Source organism: Hemicordylus capensis, chromosome 3 (assembly GCF_027244095.1).
Source record: "Hemicordylus capensis ecotype Gifberg chromosome 3, rHemCap1.1.pri, whole genome shotgun sequence".
Classification (NCBI taxonomy): Eukaryota; Metazoa; Chordata; class Lepidosauria; order Squamata; family Cordylidae; genus Hemicordylus; species Hemicordylus capensis.
In genome coordinates this window covers 269633575-269657190 of record NC_069659.1, presented here as the reverse complement: position 1 = coordinate 269657190, position 23616 = coordinate 269633575, and the positions used below count along the sequence as shown (strand labels likewise).

At 44.3% G+C, this 23616-nt stretch overlaps 1 protein-coding gene across 1 annotated transcript in view; it reads right to left on the bottom strand.

The window, feature by feature from the left end:
* Positions 1-4053, bottom strand: part of SHTN1 (shootin 1) — a 163389-nt gene extending 159336 nt beyond the window's left edge. The window contains exon 1 of the mRNA XM_053305439.1: positions 3958-4053. The gene's annotated coding sequence lies outside the window, so the exon portion shown is untranslated. The remainder of the gene's footprint in view (positions 1-3957) is intronic.
* Positions 4054-23616: the final 19563 nt, after the last annotated feature.

Below are 23616 nucleotides of genomic sequence, written 5' to 3'. Positions count from 1 at the left end.
TGTGCACGGAACCGGCTGGTCCAGTTTGGTTCGACTCCAAATCAGACCCAAACTGGATCAGGCCAGTTCAGTCCGGCACCCCCTCAAACACACCCCCTGGTTGGGTCCAATCCAGGAGCGGGGGGTGGGTCCATGAACATTAATTTTTTTAAAAAAAACACCTCTGGGGGTGTTCTCCTAGGCAGTGGGGGGGGGGGCATGTGTCTGCGGAGGTTCCCCCTCCCCCTGCTGGCCTCCTTCGGTCCAAAACCAGCCTGTTTGGCCATTCTTCAGCATGTTCGAGCCTTTTTTGGAGGCCACCATGCCTGCGCAATGGGCCTCTACATGGCCTGAAATGACCTGGCATCACATTGCCTGAAACGTGACACTCCTACAGCTAAAGGGAGAGGAGAAAAGAAGAGCTTTCGAACCAGTATGCTGTTTGAATTTGAAAATTTGAATTTGAGAAGAAAAGGGCAGAGCTGGAGTTAACTGAGTGCAGTGAAACCAGGGATGGCCCTTCCATGAGTCAGGTTGAGACAGTTGCTTCAGAAATGGTTATGAGAAGAAGCACAGGAGGCAGCAAGCACCACCATTCTCTGCCACCATGGGCACCACCCCACTTCTACTGCCCTTCCTCACTTCACCAGTGTTCATGTGATTCATTTCCTTCTCTTCACCCCACTGGGCGTACCTTTTCTTTCTCTCGTTTTCCCCCAACAGAAGCTATGAATCCCTTCACACTACTGCCTCATTGATGGTATAGTCTGAGAGTGCTTGTGTGCCACAGGGGGTGTCCCCTGCCTCACACTGGCCTTCCTCTGCTCTTCAAAAGGCTTTTTTGGGCTGTTGTGGCCCTTCTTCCAATGGCAACAGCCATTTTGGAAGCTGCAGTGTATGCACCATTTGCGAATAGAACCTGTTCTGCACACCCCTAGCAATAACTACTTAACAGCAATCTTTATCTTTTCCAAGCTGAACCCCAATGAGGTGCAATGCTGGAACTAGAAGCCTTCAATAAAATAAATCCAGCAAGGTTGGAGCAAATATGTGTGAACTATATCCTTTAAATAACAAATTTCACTGTTCTACAACTTAAAGAAAGGGTGGGGGTATAGCACAAAGAATTGGGTTGTATAAGCCTCTTTAAACACATTATTGTGGGACTAGAGAAAGAGCAAATAGTTGCATATTCTTTTTAAATGCTTTCCCCCCTTTATTAAGATAAGCTGTAAAATGTTTTATTAATAGGGGAAATGGGTTAGTATTTATGTATTTATTTATTATTTATTTTACATATTTGTATACCGCCCAAAAGGCAAGTCTCTGGGCGGTTTACCAAAAAATATATTAAAAAAAATAAAAAGGTTAAAACATTACAACAATTTAAAACTTAAAACAACATTAAAACTATTAAAAATCATCAAACTATTAAAACAGTATCTAATTAAAAGCCTGGGTGTGTCTTGACTGCCTTTTTAAAAGTTGTAAGAGATGGGGAGGCTCTTATTTTAGCAAGGATCACGCTCCAAAGCTTTAGGGCAGCAATGGAGAAGGCCTGCCCCCGAGTAGGCACCAGACGAGCCGGAGGCAACTGCAGACAAATGTCTCCTGATGATCTCAATGGGCGGTGTGGCTCATAGCAAAGAAGACATTCTCTTAAATACCCAGGGCCCAAGCTGTTTAGGGATTTATAGGTTATAACCAAGACTTGTATTTTGCCCGGAAACTTATCGGCAACCAGTGTAGATCTTTTAAGACGGGAGTGATATGGTCTCTCCGAGATGACCCAGAGACCAACCTGGCTGCTGCATTCTGGTCCAACTGCAGTTTCAGGCAGCCCCACATAGAGCATATTGCAGTAGTTAAGTCTGGAGGTTACCAACAGATGTTCTACTGTTCTGAGGTCATTCATTTCAAGAAACAGTCGCAGCTGGCCTATCAGCTGAAGCTGATAAAAGGCACCTATGACTACTTCCTCAACCTGGGACACCAGGGAGAGGTTTGTGTCCAGAAGCTCCCCCAGACTGCTTACCTTCTGGGGAAGTGTGACCCCCATCCAGAACGGGCAGATCAAAATCATCTCCTGAGTTCCGACCCCACACAATAAATACCTCCATCTTATCTTGGCTCAGTCTTAGTTGGTTATCTCTTATCCAGCCCATCACCGCCTCCAGGCAGGCATTTAGGGAGGTTATGCCTTCTCCTGAATGATGTTGACATGGTGAAAAAGATTTGGGTGTCATCAGCATACTGATAACAGCTTGCACCAAATCTCCTGATGATCTCTCCCAGAGGTGTCAAGTAGATGTTAAACAATATCAGAGACAATATGGAGCCCTGAGGGACACCATACCGAAGTCAGATTTTAAAGAATGATAGTCCCTGAGGAACACCATCTGGAATCTATCAGAGAGGTAGGAGTGGAACCACTGTAAAACAGTGCCTCCCAACCCCAACACTCTCAGATGTTTCAGAAGGATACTATGGTTGATAGTATTGAGAGATAGTATTGAGAGATCCGCTGAGAGATCCAAAAGAACCAACAGAGTCACACTTCCTCTGTCAATTCCCAATTGGAGATCATCCATCAGGCCGACCAAGGCAGTCTCAACCCCATAGCCCACCCGAAAGCCAGTCTGAAATGGGTCGCATTTCAGTTTCATCCAAGAGTCGATAATCAGGTTCATCCAAGACTGCCTGGAGCTGGAATCCACCACCCTCTCAGTTACCTTGCCCAACCATGGAAGGTTAGAGACAGGCCTATAGCTGCTTAACTCTGAGGGATCCAATGCAGGCTTCTTCAAAAGAGGCCTAATAATTGCCTCCTTAAGGCAAGGAGGCATCCTGCCCTCCCTCAGAGAAGCATTTATGATCTCTACTAGGCTTTCTACAACAACCTCCCTGCCAGATAGTATAAGCCATGTCAGGCAGGGGGTCAAGAGAACAGGTGGTAGGCTGCACCTTCCCAAGCAGCTAGTATGCATGTACTCTCTTGGTTAGCCTATAAGACTCATATTTCCCCCATGCTTCACACTCTGTATGTTCTAAGAACTTCAACAAAAGTGGAAGGAATGCACACAATCTTTTGAGTAATCCACAAATTACACGCCTTCTTCACCTTCCTATCATTCCATTATCACAGCTTTTACTTTGTAAACACTCTGGTGAAAGGAGAGGGAAAACATGTATACATAATTTTATGGAAATTTACAATGCAGATATCTCCATCTCCCCCTTTATATTTTGGGTTATATTACAAAGTATATGTAACAATAAGCAATTGGGTTGTATAAGCTTTGTGTTTATAAGCAATATGTGTTTATAAGCAATAAACACATTGTTGTGGAGCTAGGGAAAGAGATTATATCTGTATATTCTTTCGAGATGGCTAATTATTCAGAAAATGCTTGTTTCCCCTCTTTTCCTTAACCTGTAACCCCACAAGAATCTTATTGAGAAGGAAAATGGGAAAGTATGTCTGTACTCTTCGGGGTCACTTATAAGACTTACATCTCCTAAGCACTTCAAGAAAACAGAAATGTGAGGAAGGAATACACACATTCTTTTGGGTAATCCACAAATTACATACCTTCCTCTACTCCCTACTTCCCTATTAGCAATGGCTTCTATTTTGCAAAGGCTCTGTTGAAAGGAGTGAGGGGGGAAACATATATATAAAATCTTTTGGGTAATTTACAAAGTAGACGTGTCCCTCTCCTCTTTAACTTCTCATACTTACAACTTTACAATTATAAAAGAGAGTGGGGAGGATTACTCATCTACAAATGGTAGAGTGGGAAAACATTCTTTTAGGTACTTCATAGAAGTGGTCTTTGGGGTAATTAATCAAAATAGAGGAAGGAAAGGGGAAATTTTTAAACTCTACAAATATATGTTTGGACACTATGAGCCCTTTCTCATGAGCAGTGAGAAAGGGCAAGAGGGCTAGCGGGGAGAAAGCCTTAAAAAGCTTACCACCCCACAGATGGCTGAGGGCTCCCGAGTTCCTCTTCAGCAGGCGGATTGCCCGCCCAGGCAATTAAAGGGTGTTGCAGGCAGCTCAGAGGGTCAGGGTACTGGGACACATTGCCCCACCCCCTGTAGCTCCCATAATACACTGTGCAAATGCACGATGCATTATGGGGATCCTACCTCCCCTCCTTGAAGCTGGCCGGGAGCCCCACAGTCTGCCAGCCTTGGCTGCAAGTAGCTACGGCTGGCACTCGTTCTCCTAACCTCATTTTAGAAGGTGGCTACAGAGGCAGGTTTGTGGGAATTGGGCCCAATCCTGGCAGTATATATGCACAGGCAAAACTGGGCTGGGTTTCCTTAGCCCAGTTTGCCTGTGCATGTGAATTGCTTCAATCTCTCCCACATTCCTACTTCCTATCTACTTCACATTACTATATCTTGTTTAAATTGTGTAGGATAATATGGGGAAAATATGCTATGTAGATACACTTTAGAGATTTGGTTTCTAGTAAAATTAAACTCAGAGTAGATAAAGGGTAAATTAACAAATGTAGAAAACCTGTTATGAAAATATGCCCTAGGTTTTCCTCAAGAAAAGTGAACGGAGATTTCATCACCAAATGGGTTCATGTTTGTTAAATTGTAGAATTGTCTGTTTGACTGATTTGGCTTTGTGGGGAGGGAATAGTTATGAAATTCATAATTGTCAGCTGGCTCAATTTTCACCTACAGGAAACTGTACAAATCTTCCCTAAATGGGATAGTGAATATGTTTATGATGATATGTGACAGACACCTTAAAAAAATCTTCTCTGTTAATTGTAATGGCTTGGGATCATGTATCAAGTGTTCAAAAGTATTTAAAACACTGCATAATAACAAGCTAATATTGTATTCCTACAAGAAATGCATTTTTTTAAAAAAACAACTTTAAAGCTTTCCAAGTATTTAATTTCCCGCAACAGTATACAGCATCAGGAATATCCAAATCAAGAGGGTGGCCATATTAATCTCCAAAGACTGTCCTTTTAGACCATCTAAAACACATGCTGATCCAGCCAGACAATACATCTTTATAGAGGGCATATTATTTGATAAACCTATGATTGACTGACTGATTGATTGATTGATTGATAATGTGCCGTACAGTTGTGTCGACTTTTAGTGACCACATAGATAGATCCTCTCCAAGTTGAACTGTCTTCAGCTTGGCCTTTAAGGTCTCTCAGTGGTGCATTCATTGCTGTGGTAATCAAGTCCATCCACCTCACTGCTGGTCGTCCTCTTTCCTCCAACTTTCCCCAGCATTATGGACTTCTAAAGGGAGCTAGGTTTTCGCATAATGTGTCCAAAGTATGATAGTTTGAGCCTGGTCATTTGTGCCTCAACTGAAAAGTCTGGATTGATTTGTTCTATGATCCATTTGTTTGTTTTCCTGGCTGTTCATGGTATCCTCAAAAGTCTTCTCCAACACCAAAGTTCAAAAGCGTCAACACTGTTTCTATCTTGCTTCTTCAAAGTCCAGCTTTCGCATCCATAGAGAGGAAAACCATTGCATCCATAGAGAGGAAAACCACGGGGAAAACCATTGTCCGAACTATTCTAATCTTTGTAGGTATAGACACGTCACGGCATCTAAATATCCTTTCCAAGGCCTTCATTGCAAGCCTATGATACTGGACTCAATTTATGTCCCTAATACCAAGCAACACTCCTTCCTGAAATCACTTTTTAAAAAATTACCCAAAAAGTGATACGTCATGGCATCTAAACGTGACATATCACGACATATAAATATCCTTTCCAAGGCCCTCATTGCAACCTATGATACTGGGTGCAATTTATGTCCCTAGTACCAAACAACACTCCTTCCTGAAATCACTTTTTAAAAAATTACAAAAATAAATTAAAAAAAAATTGGATTATAGGAGGAGATTTTAATACATTAATGAACCCAGTTTTGGACACTTCTGTCAAAGAAATGTACTCAGCACCAATCCAAAACTACGCTAATGCAATTATCTGAAAATTTTAATAGATACATGAAGAGAACTACACCCATTAGAAAGAGACTATACATTTTACTCAAATACACATCAAACATACTCTAGAATTGATGGCATATACATTTCCACATTTTTGCAGTTATATTTACAAAAAGCTCTTATTGGTGATAAAATTTGATCAGGTTGGTTGGATTACAGGTTGGATTACAGGTTGGTTACAATTTGAGAAAAAGACAAAAAAAGAAATTTATGGAGATTAAATACAAATTTATTAAATAACAAACATATTGTAAAACAATTAGAGGACAAAATCCAATAATTCTTTGACTTTGTGGAATAAATTAACAAACTATCTGGAAAGCATTTAAAGCCACGCTTTGAGGTGAATGTATAAGCCAGGCATCACAGACTTATAATACAGGAACTCTGAAAGAGAAAAAAATTATGGAAATTATTTAAAATCTGGAATCTGTACATAAAGTAACAGGAATTAAAAATATATATACAATCAACTCCAAAAAGTTAGATCAAAAGATCTAAAGCTGGACTTATTAGATACTCATGTAATTCAGAAACAAGTATTATTTCTAAGACAAAACTATTATGAAAAAGGCACTAGAGTCAGTAAATACGCAGCCAGAAGAATAAATAATAAAATGCAGTCTAAAACAATTAAATTACTTACATCTACAAGAATTTAACAAAATCTACATATATCTTGGATGAACTAACTAAATACTATGAAACTCTATTCTTATACTATTCTATACTTCGGAACTACTGCAACCAGATAACATTCACAAATTTGTAAATGTGCATCTTCCCACTAAAATAACATCTTCACATGCTAATATAATGGAAGATCCTATTTCAGAAACACAAATTACTCAAGCTGGAACATCCATTAAACTCAGCAAATGCCCTGGAAGCTCTTTGATTGATTTCTACAACCAATTAAAAATAAACTTACTAAACTTCTTACTATATTAATTAACTATGTCTTAAATAGCAGCAAAATTCTTCAAACTATATGAGGGGAAAGCCCATATAGTGGTAATCCTCAAGCCAGATAAGGACCTCACAAATCCTGGATCTTAAAGTCCCTTACTGCTGCTAGATCAGGACACAGAACTATTCACAACAATATTCGCTAGAAGACTGAACACTTCATTGGTCATTTTATTGTTAATGGAACTGCCTCGGGATGATTTGTAAACACCCCAAAATTGCATTCGGGCTTTTTGTGGGGAAAATTAGCTCAGAGTGGAGCAGTTCCACATCAGAATGAATTTAATGCAAATGTTGGTTACAGGAAAATGACTGGCTGAGAGGGATATGATCCCCACCCTCCAGCCTTCTCATTGACGTGATGACCCCGTAGCAATGCGGCTCACCTGCCCACTCGCCGGGCCAGCCTGGGGTGCAGGCTGGAAGCACCACCCAGAGCAGCAGCCTCCGGAGTCCTGGGGTGCTGCCGTCCCTTCCAATTTGCCACTCTCTGCAGTGCAGGCAACCTGCTCCGTTGCCTCCCCTCTTCCTCCCTGCCGGCTCTACCGTCACCCGGCAGTGGGAGCCTTTAAAGGGAGTGTGCACGGCTGGCCCGGTGAGTGGGCAGGTGAGCCACATCGCTCAGTGGTCGTCACGTCGATGAGAAGCCTGGAGGGTGGGGAACACATCTCTCTTAGCCGGTCATTCTCCTGTAACCAACGCTTTGCACTGAATTCATTCTAATGAAGGCTGGAGGGTGGGGAAGAACAATCTAGAAAACTTTGGAGGACTGGAGTCCTCCATAGAAACCATGTGGATGACAATACAAGACCTAAAAGGGAATGTGCTACTGGGGACGTGCTATCGCCCTCTGGATCAAAACGTTGACAGTTGACTGGGAGTTGCAGCAGGAAATCAGGGAGGCGTCAAGGAGAGGCAGGGCTGTAATAATGGGTGACTTCAATTACTCACACATTACTGACTGGTAAATTCACAGCCAGGTAATGACAAAGAGGTCAGATTTCGAGATATGCTGAATGACTGTGCCCTAGAACAGTTGGTCTTGGAACCAAACAGAGAGAAGGTGACTTTGGACTTAATCCTGAGTGGCACCCTGTGCATGATGTCCATGTCATTGACACTTTAGGGAACAGTGACCATAGTGCGACCAAATTCAGCATACATGCGGGGAGAGAATCACCAAGGAAGTCTAACACAGACATTTTGAATTTCAGAAGAGGAAACTTCTCCAAAATCAGGAAGGTTACTTCTTTTCAGAATGCATGGAGTTTACTCAAAACCACAATACTAGAAGCCCAGTTAGATTGTATACCCCAAAGGAGGAAAGGTACCCGTAAATCTAGGAGGCTAACAGGTATGGCTAACAGGTAAAGTCAAGGAAGCCCTAAAAGGGAAGAAGACTTCCTTCCAAAATTGGAAGGTAAAGTGTGCCATCGAGTCGGTGTCGACTCCTGGTAACCACAAAGCAGTTGGACCATTAGACAATGAGGGAGTGAAAGGATTTATTAAGGAGGATATGGAGGTTGCAGAGAAGCTAAATGAGTTCTTTGCATCCATCTTCACAGCAGAGGATACTAAGCATATACCTGTTCTTGAACTAGGGATGTGAACATAACCACCTGGCCTGGATCGGTTCGAGTCCAGACCGGATTTGAACTTCACCAAACCAGTTTTATTCCAGCACCCCCTCAACCCCCACCCCCCCAGGTTCGATCTGATCCGGGGTGTGTGTGTTCACAATTTCTAAAAAAGTTTTTATTTTTATTTTTTATTTTTTACCTTGTCGTTCCTCAAGGCGGTGGGGGGGGGTCCACAGAGGTTCCCCCTCCCCCCCGCCGGCCTCCTTAATAACCTCCGGTGGTTTGGCCAGTTCTTCAACCCGTTTGAGCCTGCGGAGCTCAGCACGGTGGCCATTTTGGACAGGGCTGCACACGTGCAAACGGCCTCTGCGAGGCCTGGAATGACCCAGGGCCTCGCAAAAGCCATTTGGGCATGTGTGGCGATCATTCACAAATGATCTAGAAGTAGAGGTAAGCAGCGACGTGGCCAAATTTGCAGATGATACCAAACTCTTTTGGGTAGTGAAATCCAAAATGGATTGTGAGGAGCTCCAAAAGGATCTCTCCAAACTGAGTGAGTGGGCAACAAAATGACAAATGCAGTTCTGTGTAGGCAAGTGTAAAGTGATGCACATTGGGAAGAAAAACCCCAACTTTAAGTATACACTAATGGGATCTGAGCTGTCAGTAGAGGGATCTTGGTGGACAGCTCGTTGAACATGGCGACTCAATGAGCAGCAGCTGTTAAAAAGGCCAATTCCATGCTAGAGATCATTAAGAAGGGGATTAAAAGTATAACTGCTAATATTATAATGCCCTTATACAAAACTATGGTGTGGCCACACCTGGAGTACCACATACAGTTTTGGTCACCACATCTAAAGAAGGACATTGTAGAACTGGGAAAGGTGCAGAAGAGAGCAAGCAAGATGATCAGAGGCCTAGAGCACCTTCTTTATGAGGCAAGGCTACAACACCTGGGGCTATTTTGTTTAGAAAAAAAGATGACTGTGGGGAGACATGATAGAGGTCTATAAAATCATGCATGGTGTGGAGAAAGTGGAGAGAGAGAAATTCTTCTCCCTCTCACATAACACTAGAACCAGGGGTCATCCCATGAAATTGATTGCCTGGAAATTTAGTACCAAATGGAGGTACTTTTTCACACAACGTGTAATCCACTTGTGGAATTCTCTGCCACAAGAAGTGGTGACAGCCAACAACCTGGATGGCTTTAAGAGGGGTTTGGATAACTTCATGGAGGAGAGGTCTATTAACGGCTACTAGTCGGAGGGCTATAGGCCACCACCAACCTCAAAGGCAGGATTCCTCTGAGTACCAGTTGCAGGAGAGTAACAGCAGGAGAGAGGGCATGCCCTCAACTCCTGCTGTAGGCTTCCTGTGGCATCTGGTGGGCCACTGTGTGAGACAGGATGTTGGACTAGATGGGCCTTGGGCCTGATCCAGCAGGGCTGTTCTTATGTTCTTATCACCAAACAGCCTTGTTGACCCATTTGTTTCCCTAAACCTGTGGTGGAGAACCTTGGCCCTCCAGCTGTTGTTGAACTACAACTCCCACCATCCCCAGCCACAAGATGGTGGGAGTTGTAGTTCAAAAACAGCTGGAGGGCCAAGGTTTTCCACCCCTGCAATTTTCTTTTCCATGTACCGTAGCTGTGTGCAACAGTTGTTGCACTCTGGTCTCCAAATAGTTTCCTAACACTCTGACTTCTTTCTCCTCTGTCCCTTCATCCTCTTCTCTCACCTTCTTATCCAACCACCTCAACTGTCTCCTCCCAGCATACTGACCTCCCAGCATACTGACAATTGTTGCCTAGCACCCATTTTCTGGCCTCACCCTCTGACATTAACCACTTTTGATCAAAAAATACCACAAAAGTGACTCAGAGTTCCAGCTGCAGACCACCCACTTGGGAATGACTGAGAAGGTTCATGAAGACATACACAGTGATGGTCTTGAAGAATGAAGAATCACAATCAGGAATCTCAGGATCAACAGGCTTTATTTACCAAGGAATCTACTAAAGTGATAAGCGTAAGTAAATAAACACAAAAAATCTCAATCTCAATCTCAATCTCTCTCCTTCCCCCCCTCCCTCCTCCCCCCTCCCCCCCCCCCCCATCCCAGGAACCAACAAACTGAAGGGGAGAGAAAGTAGTAGGCTGGAAGACTGGCTGATGCCTGTGGCTCCTTATAGATAATTTTACCTCCTGTGTATCCCATGAGGTCCTTAGTAGTTAGGAATTAGAAAAAACAATTCAGAATGTTGGGATTTGCAGAGGCAAAAGAAAGAAAGAAAATTATCTGCCTCACTTTGTGATTATGCCTGTGTGGGGACCAACCCATACCTCAAAGACCCCATTACCTGTAGGGGCCGGGGAGAGGAAGCATGCACAGGATGCTGCATGGCAGAGCAAGCAGCGCGGGCAGCTCCTAGCCAGGCTGCAGCCGGCCTGTCAGTCACTAGTAAGCCATGGATATAGCTGAATTCTGCGTTGCCAGCACTGTCTGATGATGGACGAATGCCAATGACATTGGAGGGAGGTGGAATGCTGCCGAAGCTGGCCCCAGGGGCATGGTGGGAATGTCAACAGAGGGTGTGGATGGAGGAGATGGGGAAATTGAGAGAATGGGACACAGGCTGGGGAACAGGAAAGGAAAGAGACTGAGAGATCCTGCCTTTATGGCAAACTAATAACAGCATGGTGGAAGGGAGGGGTGGGGCACTGTAGTGTCACCATGGAAGATATGGCAAGGAGGTTTAATGGTGTGGTCCACTTTTCCCCTCTGTGTATTTAGGATTTTGTAGATTCATTATACTTATACACATAAAGGTATACACATTACTTATACACATTATGAACTTACTAGTATTTTTCAGCCCGTTAAAATAACGAGTGCTAGTGGCACGGGGTGTGGGGGGGTACCTTTAAGAGCGGCGGGAGGGTTTACTTACCCCTCCCGCCGCTCTCTCGCTTGCCACTGTAATTATCTGATTATTTGGGGCGGCAGGACACCAGCTGCCCCCGCCACCCCCCCCACCTGATTAGGGGCCAAATTGGCCCAAACTACTGCCGCCGCGGCCGCAGCCCACCCACCCGCCCTCCCAGCTGCCCGAGTCCTAACCTTCTACGCCGATCAGGGACCCATAATTGGAGAAGGAGAGAGGAGCTCGCAAACAGAGCTCCTCTCTCTGCAAAGCCTCGGCCCAAACTGGCACTTTGGGTGCAAAGGACGCCTGGGAGCAGGCTTTGCAGAGGGAGGAGCTCTGTTTGCGAGCTCCTCTCTCCTTCTCCAATTATGGGTCCCTGATCGGCATAGAAGGTTAGGACTCGGGCAGCTGGGAGGGCGGGTGGGTGGGCCGCGGCGGCAGTAGTTTGGGCCGATTTGGCCCCTAATCAGGTGGGGGGGCGGGGGCGGCTGGTGTCCTGCCGCCCCAATTAATCAGATAATTACGGCGGCAAGCGAGAGAGCGGCGGGAGGGGTAAGTAAACCCTCCCGCCGCTCTTAAAGGTACCCCCCCACCCAGTGACGGACCGCAGTTTGCGGTTCCGTGCACACCTCGTCGGGCCGGTCTCTTCTCCCCGCTCTAATCTCCCTGCCGCTTCAGTTTTTAACTCCCGCCATTGCCATCTCTGCTCCCCCGGTCCCCCCGCGGCCCGTCTTTTTACTCTTTTCTTTTCTCCCTGCCATTTTTTTTTTGTTCCCCGCTGCCGCCTCTGCTCTCCCTGTTCCCCCGCTGCCGACCCAGCCCTCCCGGTTCCCCCACTGCCAACCCAGCCCTCCCGGTTCCCCCGCTGCTGCCTCTGTCCTCCCAGTCCCCCTGCGGTCGCTAAACATGGCCGCCCGTGTCTGGGCGGCCGTATCTTTCACGGACGTTCTGGGCATGCACTCCGCGCATGCCCAGAATGGCCGAGATAGACACGGGCCGAGAAATGACACGGGATCACACTGAAGGCTTTTATTATAGAGGATACACATTACAGACTTGGTAATCTTGAGATCTTGTTTTTCACTAAAGACCTTGTAATCACTTTCATTCCTGTATTCATGTTTTGAACCTCATATCTTGGTACAACTTGGTATAGCAAAGCAGAGATAGATAAGGTTTACTTAAAAACATACTCCCTAGTCGACCACCTGGGAAAGGGAAGATAGATAGATCTGCAGCCAAGGATGGAATCTTGATTGGAATATCCTTGGCAGATGTCCAAGTGTTTGGGTCTCACCCATACCAGTGATAAGGTGTACCCACCAGGACATCTCCAGGTGTTATTTACAAGTTTTGTAAAAGTATTTTTTAAAAGGCAGCAGAACACCCCAGTATTTTTGAACCTCGGCATAGATTTAGAGACCTGGGAAGGTGCTATGCAACCAACTGGCTTCAGGGAATCTGTCTGCCATCATCTGGGGTTCCTGATGAGCAGAAGGGACATATGGTATATCCTTTGTTCTGAAATCTTCTTTAGGTGTTATCCTACTCTACCTAATTTGGCATTTATCCTGGTGTGAACCTATTGTCTTCAAGTCCTAGAACCTGTTACACTGGCTGGCTACCGGTGCCAATACAGACATGGGCAGGAAGAGGTGGAGAATTACCCTGGATGAAATGAATAGGCCCGATGATGAAGCTGGCTGCTACAGGGAGCCTGTGTCACCTGGTGAGAGAGCACAGTGGATACAGGGCAAGACCCACAGGGGTGAGGTAACCCTTAGTAGGGATGTGCACAAACTGGTTCAGAAGCCCTGTTATGGACCTCCAAACCAGTTCAAAGAATCGGCGGTTCGGCCGGTCTGGCCGGTTCAATGGCAGGGCAGTTACCTTTAAGGAGCAGGGAGGGTGCTCTTCCCACCACCACATTTCCCCCACCAGCGCTATGTTTAAAATGGTCCCATGGGGTGGCAGCATACCTCCTTGCAACCCTGGTATGTGTCGGACTGCAAGTGCCCAGTGGGCATGTATGTGTGGGCACGATGCTGCCCCATGGGACCATTCTTAAACACAGCATCAGTGGGGAAAACGCTACGGGGAGGAGAGCACCCTCCCTGCTTCTTAAAGGTAACACACACACACACACCATTGAATGGGCTGCCGCTGGCTCTGTGCACATTCCTAAACCTTATTGGGCAACTCTGAGGCCCATCACCCAGGGTATACTCTATGTATACCACTTTGGAAATATTTGAAAAGTGGTATATAAATATTTGTTGTTGTTGTCCAGGAGAGGCCCATCCCAGACCATCTTTCCAGATTAGGTAGGAAGATGTGCAGACAGTCTAATATAAGCAATTGAGATGATGGAGAGAAAAGGGGGATTACTGACTTCCAATCTGAGTGCACCAACCCTGACAGCACTATAGAATTTGCCCTTAGACAAATGGTAGAATGGCTTTGGACCAGGGTGCACGTTACAGTGGCCCAGGGACCAATTCAGGAGCAGAAAGAAGGGACTTTGGAAGAGGCAGCAGATCTTAAGAGGTTTCTAGGCCTGGCATAATGAGATGCAAGTGCCACGTCACCAAGAGACTGGGTAGACCATGTATGGTCTTAAAGAAAATGGGCCAAAGGTCATAGGAACATTAGAAGCTGCCATATACTGAGTCAGACCATAGGTCCATCTAACTCAGTATTAACTACACAGACTGGCAGCAGGTTCTCCAAGGTTGCAGGCAGGAGTCTCTCTCTGCCCTATCTTGGAGATGCCAAGATGGAAACTTGGAACCTAGATGCTCTTCCCAGAGTGGTTCCATCCCCTAAGGGGAATATCTTACAGTGCTCACACATGTAGTCTCCCATTCATATGCAACCAGGGCAGACCTTAGTTAAGTGGACACGTCATGCTTGCTACCAACAGACCAGCTCTCCTCTCCTATGGCCAATTGCAATTTGTGGTAATCACTACAGTAGGGATGTGCCCGAATCATTTTGGCGCCTCTTTGAAGAGGTGCCGAAATGATTCAGCTCCCTGCAGCCAAAACGTTTCAGCACGGGGCAAGGGGTCCCCTTAAGAGGAGGCAGGCAGGTCCTACCTGTCCCTCCTGCGGGCCTCTGCCACCCCATTGCATGACAGCAGCAGCCTGTGCTGCTGTCTCCTTTAAGGTGCTCGCCGCAGTGACGGGATATTGATCCCAGCATCCCTTGTGCGGCATCGGCACGCAAATTGCGCCGATCGATGCACTGGCGCCGTTTGCGGGGCCAGCATGCTGTTGCACGGTAGAACTGCAGCACAGGCTGCTGCTGTCACGGCAGATCTTTATGGAGTCCAGTGCTGCGCTGGGGCGGTGGAGTCTCACAGGAAGGGCAGGTAGGACTGGCCTGCCTCCTCTTAAGGGGACATCTCCCCACCCCCTGGGATGTGCCTGAAGTATTTCGTTCACATCCCTACACTCCAGACAAGAAGTTGTCTTCCACTCAAGTAGAATGAGTGGCAAGACTTGCTGAAGTAGATGCATTCGGCCGAAGACCATTGTGATGGGAATGATGGAAGTTATAGTCCAACAACATCTGGGGACTCAAGGTTCAGAACCTTTACACTAGGCTACCACTGTGTGGTGGCTGCAACAGCTGCTGTCTGGGGATCTGCTGCCTCATTAGGGATTTTTTTCCCCTTTAAACAACTCTTACATGTGCAGACATTCGAACTCCATTACAGGAAATGGTAAGTAGACAATACATTCATGTAAGTACTGTTGCCAGCAAGCCATATTTTGGGATAGCACAGAGAGCACCCCTCTACCCAAATGTCTCAGTCGCACTGGATCATGGGCTCATGATCTTAGTACCCACTTTACTCTGTCTAGTGTAAAGAACTGACTCTTGGCTCAGGAGACCTGGATGATGGCAGATATAGAACTTGAGGGCTATGTGTTTTATGGATTGAAAGCCAATCCTGGCACTTAATCCTGGCAGAGTCAAAGAGGGGTTGGGCTTAATTATTTCCACTAAACCGCGGGCAGAGATGGATGAGCTGGCCCATTATCTTCATTTAACTAAATCCATTCTCATCAAGTTGGAGGAATATAATATGCTGGTCATAAATGTGTATATACCGCCCCAGAAATCTCATGCTAGCATTAAGATAATCTGGGAGGGCCTTAAAAATTATATTGACTATCTCTTGGTACAATTTCCAAATTTTTATTTCATAATATGAGGTGACTTCAATGATAAAATGGGTTCAAATGACGACCATTTGAATATAACTTATAAAAGTTACCCACCAGAAGGGGACTGTCCACTCCAACTCCAGAGACATCAGTGTAAAGATCTCGTCTGCAAACTAGTGGTCCTTTACTTGGCTTGTACAATGAATGCATTAGATCTGTTTGACCTCTGTGAAGGTTCTAGGCAGGGCCGTCCCTGGTAGGGCATGGGGATAGGTGCAAATTAGCATGTGAGGGGCTCCCTTAACATTTCAAGCTAATATATGTTATATGTAAGACACAGACTTACACATTTTAACACATTGAATTCTCTTGCAGTAAAAATCTTATTTTGAAGGAATACACTCGGATTCCTAACATGACTGTACATTTATTGCAAGGGGCAAGTATCATTTGAACAAGGCACTCCACACTTTTGCATGGAGGCAAAATTAATGCACCTCCCATTTTTATACAGTTTTTCTTTTCAGTTAAAAACCATTTGAACACCCCTCTTAATCTGAAGTGCTTGGTTTTAAATGAATTCACTCTCACTAGAATCAGTTATAGGGAGTTAGACTGAACTCTTTTACACTAACTGTACCGGTACTAGATTGTAGGTAAGTATTAAGTTAGTGTTAAACAAGATGTTACTTTTAAAAAAATCTGTTACTTTAGTGGCTACGGTTTTCAGGATTTATTCTGAATGAATTATTTCAGAAATTAATGATTCTACAATAACCTGCAATAATCTATAACCATTTTAAAGGAAGAGTCTAATTTTAAGCCAAAATTACAGCCTGATGGAAAGTACCATCCATCCAGATTATTGACAGAATGCTCACTGCTCTTCCATTTCAAAGGAAGAAAATAAACCATCTGTTAGCATTGCACTGTACTTCACTAATATACAGGTGAAACTCGGAAAATTAGAATATCGTGCAAAAGTCCATTAATTTCAGTAATGCAAATTAGAAGGTGAAACTGATATATGAGACAGACGCATTACATGCAAAGCGAGATAAGTCAAGCCTTAATTTGTTATAATTGTGATGATCATGGCGTACAGCTCATGAAAACCCCAAATCCACAATCTCAGAAAATTAGAATATTACATGGAACCAAGAAGACAAGGATTGAAGAATAGAACAATATTGGACCTCTGAAAAGTATAAGCATGCATATGTATTCAGTACTTGGTTTGGGCCCCTTTTGCAGCAATTACTGCCTCAATGCGGCGTGGCATGGATGCTATCAGCCTGTGGCACTGATGAGGTCTTATGGAAGACCAGGATGCTTCATTAGCGGCCTTCAGCAATTCTGCACTGTTTGGTCTCATGTCTCTCATCCTTCTCTTGGCAATGCCCCATAGATTCTCTATGCTGTCAGATCAGGCGAGTTTGCTGGCCAGTCAAGCACAGTACACTGTATACTTTTCAGAGGTCCAATATTGTTCTATTCTTCAATCCTTGTCTTCTTGGTTCCATGTAATATTCTAATTTTCTGAGATTGTGGATTTGGGGTTTTCATGAGCTGTACGCCATGATCATCACAATTATAACAAATTAAGGCTTGACTTATCTTGCTTTGCATGTAATGCGTCTGTCTCATATATCAGTTTCACCTTTTAATTTGCATTACTGAAATTAATGGACTTTTGCACGATATTCTAATTTTCCGAGTTTCACCTGTAATATCATCTAGTACATAATTGGATTGCTTACAATGCATCTAGGCACACTTAACTCAAAGTTTGGTGGTGGCCACTTAGTGTATGGTTATAGTTAAATAATCTATTATATTTTGGATAATTTGTGCAAAATAAAGTCATACTTAACTTTCTAATGACCTACAGATACCAGATTTGACCTAAAGATATCAACATCTGTAGCGCAGAGCAGCATGGAAATTCAGCTCTTCTCCCAACATAATATGTTTGAGCACCCAAAGAGAATAAACACAAATAGCTTTTTGTACAGATTGTGTCTTGGCTAGTTCCCTCCCTTTGCAAGTTTTTTTTAAAAAAAACCATTGTGAAGAAAGATTCTGTCCTATTAATATCAGTTACTTGAAACTGGCCAGGCATGGATGGGTGGGTTATTGTGGAACGGAGCTGAAATAAAGAAGAGACTTATGTTGCCTTTTGTGGGGCCTTACTTACATAACTTCTGGGGGGGGTGGGGAAATGCTTGAGTTGCACGCTGTGCTGAATTGTCATGTGAGCGAGAGATCCCAGGCGAAGAAACAGGAACTTAAGGCAGTTGGGCTGGAGGGGTTAATAATGAAGAGGAAGTGGGACTGGCCAGGCTCCAGATGTTCACAGCTGTTCTTCAGGGCTCTGGCAAATGCGAAATACAATCTCCAGCCCCGAGCATTTTCTCACATGTGAAGATTAAACAAGAACCCCCTTTTCTTGTTTAATCTTCATATGTGAGAAAATGCTTCTGACTGGGGACTAAAACCCGGTGCTAAACAATGGCTATGGCGGAGCCTACTGGTAACCAAGAGGTTAATATTGAGGTAGTGGGAATCTCCCAACCCCTCTAGGTGTAAGGACTGGGTGCAGGACCTGCTTGAGCTGGCGGCCCATGAAAAATAGGCCCTCTTAAAAGTACATAAATCTGATAAATGGGCTGAAATCTGGGACAACTTCCTCGAACTATTCTTAGAATAGGAACTCCTCCAACCTTCCCACACCTACTAGTGCAATGGTGAGTATCCCTTCGCCTCTCCCCCCACCCTTCTGCCTTCTTTCCCCCTCTTTCTCTATCTTTATCTCCTTTCTTCCCTCTTCACCCCTCAACCCTTGCTGTAGGGGGAAGGGAGGGCTGGGCTCGGGGGCGAGGTGGGAGTGGGGAACTGGGAAAGGCATTTTAAAAGAAAAACAGGGGAAAAAAGAAAAGACCACCATGCATGCTCAATTGACCTCTGCGAGACCCTGGGCCATGCCAGGCTTCACAGAGACCATTTGAGCATGTGCGATGGCAGGCAAAATGGCCACTGCACTGATTTACAGAGGCCTGAATGGGCCAAAAAGGAAGGTTTTATGGGCTGCAGTAGTGATAAACAAGGCTGGCAGGGGGAGGGGTAACCTTCTTGGACACTCCCCCGTTGCAGCCTTTAGGAAGCCCCCCCAAGGGGCTACAGGTACTAAAAAAAAATTTATTTATTTATTTTTTAAAAAATCACGAACCCCCCTGGATCAGACCGAACTGGGTGGGGGTTTCATGGGGGCCAGACCAAACTGGCCCGGTCAGGTTCAGCAGCTTGCACTCAAACCGAACCAGGCTAGCTGGTTCTGTGCACACCCCTAATGTCTATATTGTTTTTTAAATTCCCTTTCTGGATAATCCCAACCTCCATCTGCCTAAGCTATCAGGCAGACCCATCTCAATCCTACTTTATGCCGACTATCATGTGGCTATACTTTTGAGGATATTGGTTGGTATGAGGAGAGCGCTACAAAGACTTATGCAGTTCTGCGAAGATGAGTCCCTAGTCATAAATACCCCAAAGACTAAGGTTATGGTATTTGCCAAAAGACCGAAAGAACACAACTGACAAATTAATAGGAGTTGGGTTGAGCAGGTTAGGAGCTATAATTACTTGTGTATAGTTTTCCATGCAAATGGTACATGGGGTACACAATGTGAACATGCTACAGCAAGGGCACAGAGGAGTGCATCTGCTATATTAAAATTCTTCCACACTAGAGGGGGCAATTTTATCCCAGCAGCTGTCAAGGTATACAAGGTCAAAACATTGGTACAAATGTTATACAAGGTCCAGATCTGTTCCACCTGCGATTTCAAACCCATGGAGGTTGTTCAGTCTAGATTCCTTCGTGCCATATTCTAGGTGCCTAGATGTGTTTCAAATGCCATCCTACACCTAGAGATTGGTTTAATCAGGGTCAAGGCCAAAGGATGGCTTCACACATTTTATTACTGGCTCAAATTATATTTTTGCCATCAGGGCCTGGCCCCCCTGGTATTGAAAGATGAGTTCCATCCTAACTGGTATAAGAGCCTTCATGATAAATTGGGCAGATATGGCCTCTCTCCACAATATCTACTTTCATTGGGACATGACACTGTCAAATAAATTAATAAACAACATATTGTGGATATGGAGAAGCAATCTGATATAAGTCTTGTTAACTTTAGAAGCATTCCAGGTGGCTTCTAATAGTACCCTCAGCCAGTGGTGTACCTTACAAATTTGACCACTCTAAATCAGAGGAGAGCATTCTCGCTGGCACAGTTTAATGCCCTGTCTTCTGCCATTTTGGATGGCAGATTTAACAGAATAGCACTCAGGAACTGGCTATGTCCATGCGGTTATCAAGTCCATATCACATGTGCTTTTATACTGTTTATATTATAGGGACTTTTGCATTGCCTGGATTAAACCACTTTTAAAAATCATGCCAGGTTGATCAGAAGAGTATTATACTTCCTTTCTTCTGGCAGACCAGTATAAAGTAATCACATCTGGGATAGTAAGATTCTGTGCTGCAGCATGCATGACTGAGACACAAACAGTTTATTAATAGTAATTGTAACCTCTGTATGCATTTGTTTTGATACTCTATTACCCAGTCCTGTTTTTTTTTTATTTTACTTTGATTTTATTTTCCATTTTATTTTTTGAATGGTGGCATTAATAATAAATCCATTCATTCATTCAGCCAAGACTGATTGCATTGCCTATCTAAACATTTGACTTCCATACCCCCATTTTACCCTTAATAAAGCTTTTGAACTATATTCCTGTCTCCTCATTTTTTCCAGCATGCCAAAACTTGCTCTAATTGCTACTGAAACCAAACAGATCCCCAAGCCAAGCCAAAAGCATAGTTGAGGTATCTAGCCAGCACCTCAGGGCAATTCTGGTAACAGTACATTGGAGCCACTGGAGCTTAGATGCAGAAACAAATCAGGATATGTACATGTCTAAATACATAGTTACATGCATAGTAAACACTAAACACAATTCATGTGCACAAAACCAAGGTTCATGCACAGGTTTGGCTCTGAACTGGTTCGGGCAAGGGCTGAACTGGTTCGGTGCTTGCGTCGAGGGTGAGGGGACAGTAAGCAGGACCTTTAAAAGGAAGTACAGCAGGTTCTTACCTCCTCTCTGCCACCCCATGCAGCTTCCTGCTGTGATGGTGCTCCCCGCACTAACCCACACATGGCATTGGCACACACATGGCCTCTGCACATGCATGGATGCTATTTGCATGGTCAGCAATACCATGCCAACCATGCAAATGTACATGCACAGATGCAAGTGGCATCTGCGTACGCATCCATGTGCATGCTGGGGCCACACTCGGGTTGGTGGTGGGGGGAGTGCCATTGCAGCAGGAAGCTGCATGGGGCAGCGGAGGGCAGGTAAGGACCTGCTGCACTCCCTTTTTAAAGGTCCTACTTGCCGCTCCCCCCTCCAATGGCGCCGAACCAGTTTGGCCCTGAACCCACCCCATGTCTTGATTGGGCACCACTATGCTCTAGGGGATTCTGTGCAGAAGCACAGTGCTGTCAGTGTATATACAGTACCTTCTAAGTATGGCTAGTGTTGTTCTTGTATTGAACAGCCAGATGAAGGGATTACCTCGGTACTTTGTAAGAGCTAACTTTGTCAATGGTTAGGCTAGGATACCTTTGTGAATATTCTTTTACACGGGCATCTGCATGCCTTTCTTCTGGAGCACCAAAGTATATACAGGAGAACCTCATTACTCACGGGGGTTCTGTTCTTCACCTACTGCTGTGAGTAACGGAACCATGAATAATGAGGCATTAGGGTCCAGGTTATCTCAGAGAGCACCTTCTTCTGTATGATCTCCACTGCATGTTAAGGTCATCTGAGGAGGTCCTTCTCCAGTTATCACCGATACGTCTGGTGGCAACTCAGAGGCGGGCCTTCTCTGTAGCCGCTCCTGGGCTGTGGAATGTGCGTCCTGCAGAAATCCATAATTTGAACTCTTTATTGATCTTCAGGAGAGCCATTAAGACTTATCTGTTTGGGCTGGCCGTCCAGGGTTTTTAAATTGTTGTAAGGGTTTTTTTTAATGTACTGGGGTTTTTTTTAGGGTTTTAAAATTATTATTTTTAACTAATTGTTTTATGCTTTTTATTGTTGACTAATTTTAACTGTTTTCGTTTTGTTTGTAAACCGCCCTGAGCCAAATTAGGAAGGGTGATATAAAAATTTAATAAATAAATATAAATAAATAGGGCTATAGGGAAAGGAGGGGTTAGGTTCCAGGGTGGAAAAAATTTTTTAAATGCCAAAACGGCTCCAAAATGACCCCCAAATGGCTCCAAACCTACTGTGGTATGCTCTGCGGGTTCCCATTATGCCAAGAAATCCCCTTCAAAGGGCAAAATGACCCCCCCCCAGCAAAAAATCATGGGGGAACGTCCATGGTGTTTTTTTTAATGAGCCACAAAATGACTCCTGCTTTCTCCACCTGGGCTCTGAGACACAAAATGGTAGCCGTAAGTGACCTTGGCAGTCACTTCCGGCTCTCTAGAAACCATGGATAAGTGGGTTTTAAGCCCATCATATCTGCTGATACTGAAAAACTGTGTGAGATATCCCACAGATACACAGAACTGTGAATGGCGGTGCCATGAATAATGAGGTTCTCCTGTACATAAAAATGTATACATAAAATGTGTAAATAGAAATATAATCCACCCATGAATCTGGGGGTGGGGTGGGAGACTGGATCTTTGTGCCCCCACAATGGATGCCAGTGTCTAAGGAATTGCCCCCCCCCCACAACAGATGCCAACGTCTAAGGAGAGCCTCATTCTTTCCTTTATGCTATAGCCAGGCCTACAGTACAGGCACTCCTGTTCTTATTCAGGAGTGCCACAAGCTCCCCCTGGGTTTGCTACTTGTGCTCTGTGTGCTGCACCCTTGATTTTTGCCCTTATCAGTGCTGGTTCTAAAACAAATAATGCCACAACAGGTGAGGAGCACTTTTGATGCCCCCCTCTGTTTAACTTTTGAACACTTTAAAGTATCTTCATTGCTATTGACAATCTCAGTCTTGGGTTCCTGGTGGTCATACACGAAATGTAGCTGATCATTTATGCCATATTGGATTATTTATCAATGAATCAGAATCTACATTCTTTCAAAATTCAAAATATCATGGGTTTCCATTAGCAGAATAGAAGAGCACTCCTCTTCTTCTACAAGTGTTGTTGTTTTTAAATGAAATAAATCCCATGTGTTATAAGGCTGTTTTCTTTGTAAGTGTTGGGGGTTAAACATGTGATATTTTCTGTCTGTCTGTTGTACTATTGAACTGTGAGATGTTTATAAGGAGAACAAAAGTGGCCAGGTTTAGAAAAAAGGCACCCTAGTAAAAACTGTGCCATAGAGATAATTCTTGTGCTTTCCTGTTATGTAATTTAAAGATCTAAGGAGAATATTACTTACGTACTTTCATAGTGCTGAGAATTATGGTTTGCAGCCACAGTCTATGCTTCTTAGCTGATATGAACTGCAGAGGATCTAACATGCTGATCAATAGTGGACCAACATGATATCCAATTCTGGCAGGAGCAGGAATGGACATATAATCTTCACATTTCCCTTTTTACTCTACAGAAGTAATATTCTGAAATAGTAAAACTGTCAGAAAATAGTGTGCTCTGTGTTGCTTTCTCTTGTGGGTAATTTGAAAGATTTGAGGGGTGTTTTGTTTTTCCAGGTAGACTCTTATTCTTAGCAATTATCTAGAAACTCTTCAAACCCTTTGACATGGTCCTGTGTTGCTCTTTCGGAAATTGTCTGATTGTGAAAGGCACTATTCCTCTTTGAAGTGATTACTGTTGTTTGTTGCTGTTAGCACACAGGCAAGAACCATCCTGGCAGGCAAAAACAACATTTCAGCTAA